Genomic DNA, 11,764 nt, shown 5'->3' on the forward strand with positions numbered 1-11,764 from the left:
TGATGATGAACAACATGGTGATATTAATAATCAGCAGGTTGGAGATAGCTTGGATGTTCCTATTAATAATGTTGATGAAGAGGAACATGATGTGTCACTAGATGAGAATCGTAGTGATGTACTTGAGTTACCAGAAGCTCAACCCAAAAGATCTGACATGCCAAAACAACCTTCTAAGAAGTACTCTACCAATGAGTATGTGATGTTGACTGATGACGGAGAACCTGAATGTTATGAGGAGGCCATTGAAAGTGAAGAAAAGCAAAAGTGGTTGGATGCAATACAGGATGAGATGAAATCTCTGCATGATAATCACACTTATGACTTGGTGAAGTTACCTAAGGGTAAGAAAGCCTTAGAGAACAGGTGGATTTTTAGGGTGAAGCAAGAGAGCAATTCTACATCTACCAGATATAAAGCCAGATTAGTGGTGAAAGGCTTCAGACAAAGAAAGGGTGCTGACTTCAATGAGATTTTCTCACTTGCGGTGAGGATGACATCCATCAGAACTGTGCTAAGTTTAGTTGCTACTCTAGATTTGGAGGTTGAGCAGATGGACGTGAAGACAACTTTCCTTCATGGTGATTTGGAGGAAGAGATTTACATGAAGCAACCAGATGGTTTTCTTGTTGAAGGCAAGGAAGACTATGTGTGTAGGCTACGAAAAAGCATATATGGTTTGAAGCAGGCTCTAAGACAGTGGTATAAGAAATTTGAGTCAGTTATGTGTGAGCAAGGCTACAAGAAGACTACTTTTGACCATTGTGTTTTTGTCAGGAAATTTTATGAGAATGATTTCATTATACTGTTGTTATATGTTGATGACATGCTTATTGTTGGGAAAGATGTATCCAAAATTGACAGGTCGAAGAAGCAACTGGGCGAGTCATTTGCCATGAAAGACACATGAGTTGCTAAGAAGATTCTTGGTAAAAGTATCACTCGTGATAGAAAAGAGAAGAAACTTTGGCTATCACAGAAGCACTACATTCAAAAGGTGTTGCAAATTCCAAATGGAAAATGCTAAAGTTGTAAGTACTCCTCTTTCTACTCATTTTAAGTTGAGTGTTAAACAAAGTCCTTCAAATGAAGGTGAGAAGATGGATATGAGCAAAGTTCCTTATGCTTCTGCGGTGGGTAGTTTGATGTATGCAATGGTATGTACAAGGCCTGATATTGCACATGTTGTTGGTACAGTCAGTAGATTTCTGTCAAATCCAGGTAGAGAGCATTGGAATGCTGTGAAATGGATTTTGAGGTATCTTCGTTGTACTAGTGGTTTGAGGCCTTGTTTTGGAGGTGATAAGCCTACTTTGGTGGGTTACTCAGATTCAAATATGGCTGGAGACATTGATTCCAGAAAGTCTACTTGAAGCTATTTGATTCATTTTGCAGGGGAGCCTTAGCAAGGCAATCAAAGTTGCAAAAGTGTGTAGCATTGTCTACTACTGAGGCAGAATTCATTGCACTTACTGAAGCATGTAAGAAGTTGTTATGGGTGAAGAAATTCTTGTAGGAGCTTGATTTTGTGCAAGGGAAATACTTGTTGTTTTGTGACAGTCAAAGTGCTATTCATCTTGGTAAGAATCAAACTTTTCATTATAAATCTAAACATATTGATGTGAGGTATCATTGGATACGTGATGTTTTGGATGCTATGTTGTTGGAATTAGCTAAAGTTCATATAGATGATAATGGTGCTGATATGATGACAAAGGCATTGCCAAGAGGAAAGTTTGAAGTTTGTTGTGAGATTGCCGGTTTGGAGGATATCTCCACATAGTCGTGAGGGGGAGATTTGTTGGGTTATTGGGCTCCCTTCCTATGTGGAGAATAGGCCCAAATAATGTGGACCTTTATGTCTCACTAGGTCAAATAGAGATGGATCAGATTAGTAGGGCACATTAGAGTCATTTGAAGAGAGGCAAAAGCCAAGTGAGAGAAAAAGAAAGAGAGAAAGTTATTCCCGCATAACCCTAAACTTGCATTGGTTTTTTCGTCGCTGTGAAGTCATTCATTGTTGGATCGAGCTGATTTTTGGACAGTAGGTTCCAGACATATGGTTCTTCATTCTGACCGTTCGGATCGTCAATTGGAGGTCTAGATTGGGAGAAATAGGTCCCGCACCTGCAGCCCTGTTTTGGAGATTTTTCATCTTCTTGGTTCTCATTTGTAAGCATTTGTGCTTATTTAAATTGGCTTATTGAACACACCGTTTGGTGTTATTATTGGAGACTCTTTTGTACCCTATTATTGATCATAGTGGATTTTTCTTTGGTTTGGACGACTCGTGATTTTTTACCCTTGCATTGAGGGGTTTTCCACGTTAAAAATTGTTGGTGTCTCTTTGTGCTTTGGATTCTATTTTTGTTCTATTTGTTCGGTGCTCCTCGCAGATTCTCGCAAGAAGGGGGATTAAATTTCCGCTGTGTTATTACTCTTTGCCAAATTGTTCTTTTTTTTTGTCTTTCACCCATCAGTCTTCCCGTACAGTTCTCTCATAGTCGTCCTCCTAGGTCGACCTCCTAGGTGGTCCATCGTCCTCCCAGAACGTCCTCTCATGGCCGTCCATCTAGGCCGTGCTTACTGGTAATAACTCATTAAACCCTTAATGCAGATTAAGGTTTGATTGGACCGTCATTAAGCCAGCGAAAGGTAAATACACGTCACAATTAGTATAAATAAAGGTCTCAGGTATGACTTTACGATACGATGCACATTATATGCATCACTTACATAGCTAACCGTTTGGTTATATTACTAACTTGAGTGTCGGAGTGCATTTGACAGGTACCCGTCCACCCGGCTTGGACAAGGAAAAGGGAGAGCGAACAACGTAACTTGGAGGATAGAGGACAACTAGGGAGCCCGTCCGGTCTTCAAGAAAACCTAGAGTGCTTTGAGTAAGGGATTTCAACCCTATACCCGAAACATTTTGGCGACCACCATGGGACCGAGCGAGTATCCCCAATTGTAGCCATAAGGAACCAGTGAGTGGTGCTCTAAAGAACGTCAACCTTTCGGCCTCAGGAAGTCGATCATTCAACCGTTCGACCATCCGACCTCAGGTACTTAGCCAAATTTGGTATCAACAATCCATCCATAAAAATGCTCAGCCATGTGGCCTCACAGTGACTTAGCCAAATTTGGCATCAACTATCTGGCCATCCAGCCTCAACTGCTCGGTCATCTAGCCTCACAGACTTAGCCAAATTTGGCATCAACTATCCGGCCATCCAGCCTCATAGGGACTTAGCCAAATTTGGCATCAATTATCCGGTCATCTGGTCTCAACTGCTCGACCATGCGGCCTCACAGTGACTTAGCCAAATTTGGCCTCAACTGCTCGGCCATCCGACCTCATAGGGACTTAGCCAAATTTGGCGTCAACCATCCAACCATCTAGCCTCACAAGTACTTTGAGTAAGGGAGCTCGTCCGTTCTTCAACAAAAACCTGGAGTGCTTTGAGTAAGGGACTTCAACCCTATACCCAAAACAATAGTGGAATTGGAATTTCTATAAACTTATATAAGAAAGAAATTATGAATATAGTACGTTAATTAACTTAAAAAATTATAAAATTTAATATAAGTAAAAATTACAAATATTATAATATTTCATCCACATTAATTAATTATAAATTATAAATTTTTAATATAAATAACAATGTTAGTGCAAATTTAAAATATATAAACTAGAGTTGTCAAAATGGGTCACAACCGCAGGCCAACCTAGTCCACCATGAATTCGGGTCGGGTTAGGTTTGAAAAATTTAAATTTTTTTATGCGGGTCAGATTTCAACCTGACTCATTTAAATCCGGCTCATCTAGGTTGAACTCGTGGTGAGCCAAGTTGGCCAACCAACCCACCTACCTAATTTTATTTTTTTAGGTCTAGTCCAGGTCTTAGGATTATCAAAAGTAAAGCACCTTATATACATCTCTATACATTTATTTAGTGCTTCTAATTGGCCATCAGATTGCGGGTGGTAAGCCGTAGACATGTTCAATGTTGTGCCACTCAACTTGAAGAGATGTTGCCAAAATTGACTAATGAAGATTTTATCTTTGTCAGAAACGATAGTTCTAGGGAACCCATGCAGTTTGATAACCATGTGGATGAACAATTCTGCCACTATCTTACTAGTATAATCCGCTTTCAAGGGAGCAAGGTGAGCATACTTAGATAACCGATCAATGACAACCATGATTACTATATACCCATTGGAAGGTGGAAGACTCGTAATGAAGTCCATAGATATATCCTCCCAAACTTGATTCGGAATTGGTAGTGGGTGTAGTAACCCTGCTGGAAGGGTGATGATAGATTTAGCTTGTTGGCAGATAAGGCATTCTTAGACATACTGAGTAATATCCTTGAGCATGTCAGGCCAATAAAACTGGGAAGACAGTCGAGCCATAGTTCTAGTTATTCCAGCATGACCCCCTAATTTTGGACTATGGTATTCCTTGAGCAACAGTTGTATGATTTCTTCATCTCTAGGAATTACCACTCTGTGCTTCCACTGTAAAAGTCCATCAGAGTATGAGTAATTAATATTAGGTGGTTTCCTTACTGCACAAGCTTGTATAACAGCTTGAAGATGAGGATCAAGTTGTGTTGTGTTCTGAATTTTGGACATTAAAGTAGCCTCTCTATTGGACCATGCCATAAAGAAGGATCTAGGCAAGGCATCTGCGGCCTAATTATCTTTCCCTGGTTTGTATTCAATGGTGAAATCATATCCCAAAAATTCGTGTAGGCGTGCCTGTTGCTCAGGGGTTTGGAGGGATTGATCCGTTAAACTTTTGAGGCTTTTTTTATCAATTCAGATGATGAACTTGTGACCAAGCAAATAATGTCTGAATTTGACAATGGCTTCTGTGACTTCATAAAACTCCCTGGTATAAGCAGTTTTGTGTTGCATCCTGAAAGATAATTTTTTGGAAAAGAAGGCTATAGGATGCTTGCCTTGACTCAAAACTGCACCAATCCCCAAACCGGATGCATCAGTCTCCAAAACAAAGGGTTTGGTGAAATCTGGTAGTGGTAGTATAGGAGCTGTGGTGATTGCTTGTTTCAAGGCCTCAAAATCTTGAGTTGCAAGTGATGTCCATTAAAAATTCCTTTTTAAGGAGATTTATCAAAGGGTGAGCTATTGTAGCATATCCTTTTATAAAGCGTTTGTAATAGCCTGTTAGACCAAGGAATCCTCTTAATTGTTTTGTGTTTTGAGGGCATGGCCACTGTAAAACAGCTTGAACCTTGCTAACATCCATTGCTACTCCATTCCCCGAGACAATGTGGCCTAAGCAATCCACTTGAGAGAGACCAAAAGAGCATTTGGATAATTTGGCATATAATTGGTTTTCTTTCAAGATGTGCAAAACTATTTCCAAGTGACCAAGATGAGCAGACCAAGAAGGGCTATATACGAGAATGTCATAAAAAAAATCAATACAAATTTCCTTAGAAAGCCTTGGAATATGTCATTCATGAGAGCTTGAAAAGTTGCTGGTGCATTTGTTAATCCAAATGGCATGACAAGCCATTCATAGTGACCTTGATGGGTTCTAAAGGTAGTTTTGAATCTTTCAGCAGGATGGACCAAGATTTGGTGATAGCCTGATCAAAGATCCAACTTAGAGAAGAATTTAGCACCAAATAATTCATCGAGTAGCTCCTCCACAGTTGGGATAGGAAATCTGTCTTTGATTGTGACAGCATTCAATGCCTTGTAGTCAGTACAAAATCTCCAAGTACCATCTTTCTTTGATCGCCCTCAAATTAATTAAGAATGTACTTTAATTAATTTGAAACTTGAACGATAATCAATTGAAGAATTATTTGTGGATAACCAATGATGAATCTATCTTGGAAAAGCAGTGGAATTATCCTATTTCATCATAATTGTTTCTAAGTTTCCTCTTTATTCTTCAAACATTAATTCCATTAGTATAGTTTCTTACTGTCATTCTTGAGCATTGCATAGCATTCATAAGATTCAAATATTGAAAAGCAATCCCGTATTTGTTGGGAGACGACTCACGGTTGCTTTAACCATATCTACTTTCTTGACTACTAACTTGGCAATATTGAAGTTGCCTTGAAAAGTAGTATTAATTTGATAGCTTCAACAACAACGTATCATAAGGATTTGGATAGAGAAAGTAAGAGACCTAGGATAAGTACTTCAAAAGTTTGGGATCATTTTACGAAAATTGGTATTAAAGATGGTAAAGAAAAGGAAAAGTGCAATGGATGTGGTGTAGAGTATGTTGCTGGTGGATAAAAAATAGGGACCTCATCAATGTTGCATCATTTGTCAAAGTGTTTGATCCTAAAGAAATTAAAATACAGTGATGTGGGGAAAATGATAATTGATCATGCTGGGAAATTAAGATATAGGGAAATTGACCATAAAGTTGTAAATGACCTTATTTCAATGGCTATTATTCAACATGGGTTTCCATATAATTTTGTTGAATATAAGTGGATTAAAGAATTACTTGTATATCTAAATCCAAATGTAAAAGTTCCAAGTAGGAATACAGTTGTTTCTAATATTTCAAAGAAATTTCATGAACACAAAGAGAGGGTCAAACTTGCAATGCGTAAATCTCATAAAATTTGTTTAACATCTGATTGTTGGACTTCTATGAATCAAGAAGGGTTTATCTGTTTGATTGCTCATTTTATTGACGCTGATTGGAACTTGAATACTAGGTTTATTTCCTTTTGTAAAATGGAATCTCAACATACTGGTAATGATTTGGCACAAAAAAATTTTGCTTTGTTGCTTGATTGGGAAATAGATAGGAAGATTTTTTTCTATCACATTAGACAATGCCAGTGCCAACGAGGTGTTGCATAAAATTTGAGTGAGCAATAGAAAGATTAATCCTTTTACTTGTGAAGAAAAAATTAAATTTTTAAAGGATAACATGTATAAGTTGTTTCAAGAATATGTCAAATTAAATTCAATTGAGTCAAACACTTCAAGTTCTCAAGTTTCCCTTCCAACACAACAATCTTCTTTTACTAATGATGAGCTGGTGATGGATGCTTTTGATGTAAGTTTTTAATTCTCAACTTATTTTATTTTATTTTTTACTTATGATGAATGACATATTAAATATGTTTCATGATGTTTTAGGAATATGTGGATTATTTGAGCCAACATGTTAATGACATTGGAAGGTCTGAATTGAACCTTTATTTAGATGAAGGGAATCTTAATCCAAAATATTTTGATAAGTTGGATGTATTAAGTTATTGGAGGGATCGTCATGATCGATATCCAAACTTATCTAAGATGGCTTGTGACATTCTTAGCATTCCAACCACAATAGTTGCTAGTAAGTATGCCTTTAGTCTTGGTTCTTGTGTGTTAACCAAATATTGTTCCTCCATTCTTCCATAGAATGTTGAGGCGCTCATTTCAACTCAAAATTGGTTACATGGTTTTGAATTAACAGGTAACATTATTATTAGTACTACGAATTTACACTTTTTTTTTATTGAATTGTAGATGGGGACAAAGAAGAAGATTCAAGAGAGCAAAATATTGTGAATTTATCCATTCAAGATTCTAATATTGTAAATGGATAAGGAACACAAAAATGATGAATATAAGAAACTTATTTGTATGTTTTTTGTGTTTGTTTTTGGATGACTGTCAATACAAAATTTCGTCCGGATTGGTAAATAAAGATTATCTGGAGTTAAAAAGAACTATGTAACCCTGATTTCTCATTTTAAATGAGAATACCTAGAAGCAAGGTCAATCATTGTCGGGCCAAAAAACTAAAAAATATATTTTGTTCCTTTAGAGTGTCTCTTTTTGGGGATAATTAAACATTTTGAAAACTACATCACAATCGCGTATTTAATTAAGGGTATTGCCTTCGGGCAGGCGTTGTAAGGTGTTAATACCTTCCCTACGCGTAACGACTCCCGAACCTAGAATCTCGTTTTCATAGACCGTGTCTTTCTTTATGGTTTTTTCGTAGTTTTCCACAATAAACTGTGGTGGCGACTCCAAAATATCTTTTCCAAACCCGTCTTTTTTTGGTTCGTCGTCCCGTCGCAATTCTGGTTACGACAATGACATTTGCATTGTATTGTACTTTTTATTATTATTTTGAATTTTCTTCAGTTTAACACCATTTTTTGGGAGTGAAATTTGTTTAGATTTGAATTACAGAAAGTTTGTAATTTTTTTTTATTTAAAAGAATTGTAAATAAATGAGCCAGTGAGCCAACCCGTTTACCCACCAACCTGTGATGGGTGGGGCAGGTTCAAATTTTTCTGGCTCGCAAATAAATGAGCCGAGTTGGGTTGGCTCACTAAGTGACCAACTGTGAGCCAACCCGTGGTCGGGTCAGGTGGCCCGTTTTAACAACACTAATATAAACACGATTTTTGGAAAATCAACATCAAGTCATAACTACTAGTTGTTTTGAATTTTTTTTTCAATTATTCAACGATAAATAGCAGGGATGACTAAATAGAATCATAAACCCGTCAACCACCTCATCAAAATTTTGGTGTTTCACCCTCACCTCTAAGGATGACAACGGGTCCGGTCGGGCATAGATAGTGCCTACCCGCAACCCGACCCGCTAGATAAAATTGTATCCGCTACTCGACCCGCTACCCGCGTGAGTAACCGTTTTGAAAATACCCGCGGGTATTTTAAAACCCGTGGATAGCCGCAAAAAAAAATATTTTCTACATTTTAAAAATAAAATTTTAATAAAATTACAAAAAATATATATAATATAATATAATATAAATTAAAATTTAATTTTAATTAAATTTAACCTAATAAAAGATTATTTTATTTTATTTTTAATTAAATTTAATTAAAAAATATATAAATTAACTTTTTATTATTTTTTGCGGGTAACGGATAGCCGCGGGTCGGGTAGTATACTACCCATACCTGACCCATTTAGAAGCGGGTGTTAAAATACTCGCTACACGTTACCCCCAAATAGTAAATATTCGTGGATAGTAACTACGCATCGCGGATTTTACCCGCAGATACTCGTGTCCGCAGATTTTTTTTCCATCCCTACTCACCTCTAAGGGTTTCATCCTGACCTCCAAAATTTTCTTAAATATCCATAATGCCCTCCTATAAAATGCCATTAATTTTTAATAAAACGAAAATAATATTTGACCAGATTCTTTGATCCAGTTTTCTCCTTCTTAGAAATTTTTTCTTGTACTTTTATTTCTGTTTCGGATCTCAAGAGTATATTTGAGGTTAAAACATTGGAACACCCTTAACCGACGTTCGAACTGCAGTTAAGGGGTCATTGGCGTTCAAACGCTGGTTAAGGGTCATCGTAGTTCGAAGTACGACTGAACCTTAATCGGTGTTCAAACGCTGACGACCCTTATTCGCAGTTCAAACGTCGATTAAGGGTCCATCACATTTCGAATGTCAGTTATGATTTTGTTGTAGTTCGAAAGCACCAACCTCAATGCAGAGCGCGACTGAGACACAAAGAGGTGCAACGACACAAGAAGAGAGACACAAAGCGGCGAGAGAAGAAGAGAAACACAAAGCAGCAACAAAGCAAGAGAGCGAGTGTAGGAGTTGAAGGTGGAGGGAAAAATTTGAGGCACGACTAAGAATGGGTTTTGGGGTGTAAGGTTTCGCTTTTAATTTTTGAAAAATAATCTCAGTAAAAGATTCTTTCATTCTTTTTGTAAATTGTGCAACATTCAGAAGGGTGATATGGTAAATTTAAAGGTGTAAGAAGAATTCTTAGAGGTGTAGGGAGAACATCTCTTGGAAGTCTCTCTTTGCTTTCTCTAGCTTTTTCCCCTCTTTCATTTTCTCCATCTTTCTCCAGATAAATCCACATACCAGTTTCTTTTGGTTGTATAGTTTAACTTTTTATAGTTTTTTAATAAACTTAAAACTACTTAAAATATTATTTAAATTTATCATATCAATTTTAAATACCAATTTATTTTTAATAAATTAAAAAATGTCATACAATTTATTTTATAAAAAAAATTAAATTAAATTAAATAAAAACTAATAGAATAAATTAATCATTTATAATTAAATTATAAAATCACAAACTAATACAATAAATTAAATATTTATAAATAATCAAATATACTTAAAAAAATCCAAAATAATAATACTTAAGACTACCGAAAAAATATTTTGAAATTTTCATATAATTTTAAATAAATTTATTTTTTTAATAAATTAAATAAACTCATACAAATTATCTAATTAAACATTTAGAAATAATATAATAAAAAAAATTAAAAATATTCTAATAAACATATACAAATATTATATTATAGAATAAATTAATAATTTATAATTAAATTATAAAATCATAAACTAATACAATAAATTAAAAATATATAAATAATCTAATATACTTAAAAAAAACACTAAAATAATAATACTTAACACTACCTAAAAAATATTTTAAATTTTTCATATCAATTTTTAAAAAAATATCTTTTAAATAAATTAAATAAATTCGGAAAAATTATCTAATTAAACATTTAGAAATAATATAATAAAACATTTTAAAATAATCTAATAAACTTTACATTCAAAATAAACAAACTTTTAAATTTTAAAAAAATATAATATAACATTTTAAAAAAACAAACTTTTACATTATAAATAATATAATTAAACATTTTAAAATTATATAATTAAACATTTATAAAGAATATAATTAAACATTTTAAAATAATTTAATAAACTTTTAGATTTTAAAATAATATAATACATCTAAACATTAAAAATAAACAAACTTTAAGAAAAAAAGTATCCTCTGTCGGATAAGGAAATGCGAAAGAGAAAAAAAGTATGCCTTGAATATGGAAATGCGAGAGGTAAAAATCGGATCTCGAAATTCGATTATTATCCAATAAAGGTAATTGAATTTTGATATCCGATCTTTTATTCATTAGATTTTCATATCCGATTATGAAATACGAATTTTAGAGTTAATGCATACATCTATTTGGCGCCAGAATCTTAAAAACACACTTCCCCTTCTTAAATGTCAACCACCACCTCCTCCAGTTGCCTCCAACACAAACAAGTTCAACAATAATCTCTCGAAATTATTATTTTGAATAAATAATAATTTAATTTTTATTTTTTATGCATTATATTACTTGAAAGATACAAATGTATGATAATATTATAACTAAAATTATTAACACTTGTGCGTGTAACTAAAATTATTAATACTTGTGTGTGGGTGTGTACGTATGTTTGTGCATATGTGTAAAAAAGATTTAAGAAAAAATTAAAAGAATGAAAAACTAAAAAAAAATATATAAAAAAGAGTTGGCTAAGCATGTTACGATTATCAACGAGTCAATGGTGCGGTGGCTTACCCATTTTGCCACCATTATTGCTTAGTTTGGAATCATGATCGTAAATGTTGTATGATAATAGTTTTACATATATTATCGGGTACATATACTTCTAAAGAGTCACGTCCAGTCTCTAAATAAATTGTAAGATGACATATTCTGGTGTTTAATTATTACTTATACATTATATCGTTATATTTATTTTGTTATAGAATTTTCTGATCGAGCAAAGCTCCCAAAATATTTTTACTCTTCACAATATACAACCATATGATTCTTTACAAAATTATTGTCCTCAGTAAAACATGTGATGATGATCATAATTGTTGTCTAAAATCTTTATTTTTAATAAGTCTATCAACAATAATATTTAAATCGTCAA

The sequence above is a fragment of the Vigna angularis genome, chromosome 11 (assembly GCF_016808095.1).
Source record: "Vigna angularis cultivar LongXiaoDou No.4 chromosome 11, ASM1680809v1, whole genome shotgun sequence".
NCBI classification, from domain to species: domain Eukaryota; kingdom Viridiplantae; phylum Streptophyta; class Magnoliopsida; order Fabales; family Fabaceae; genus Vigna; species Vigna angularis.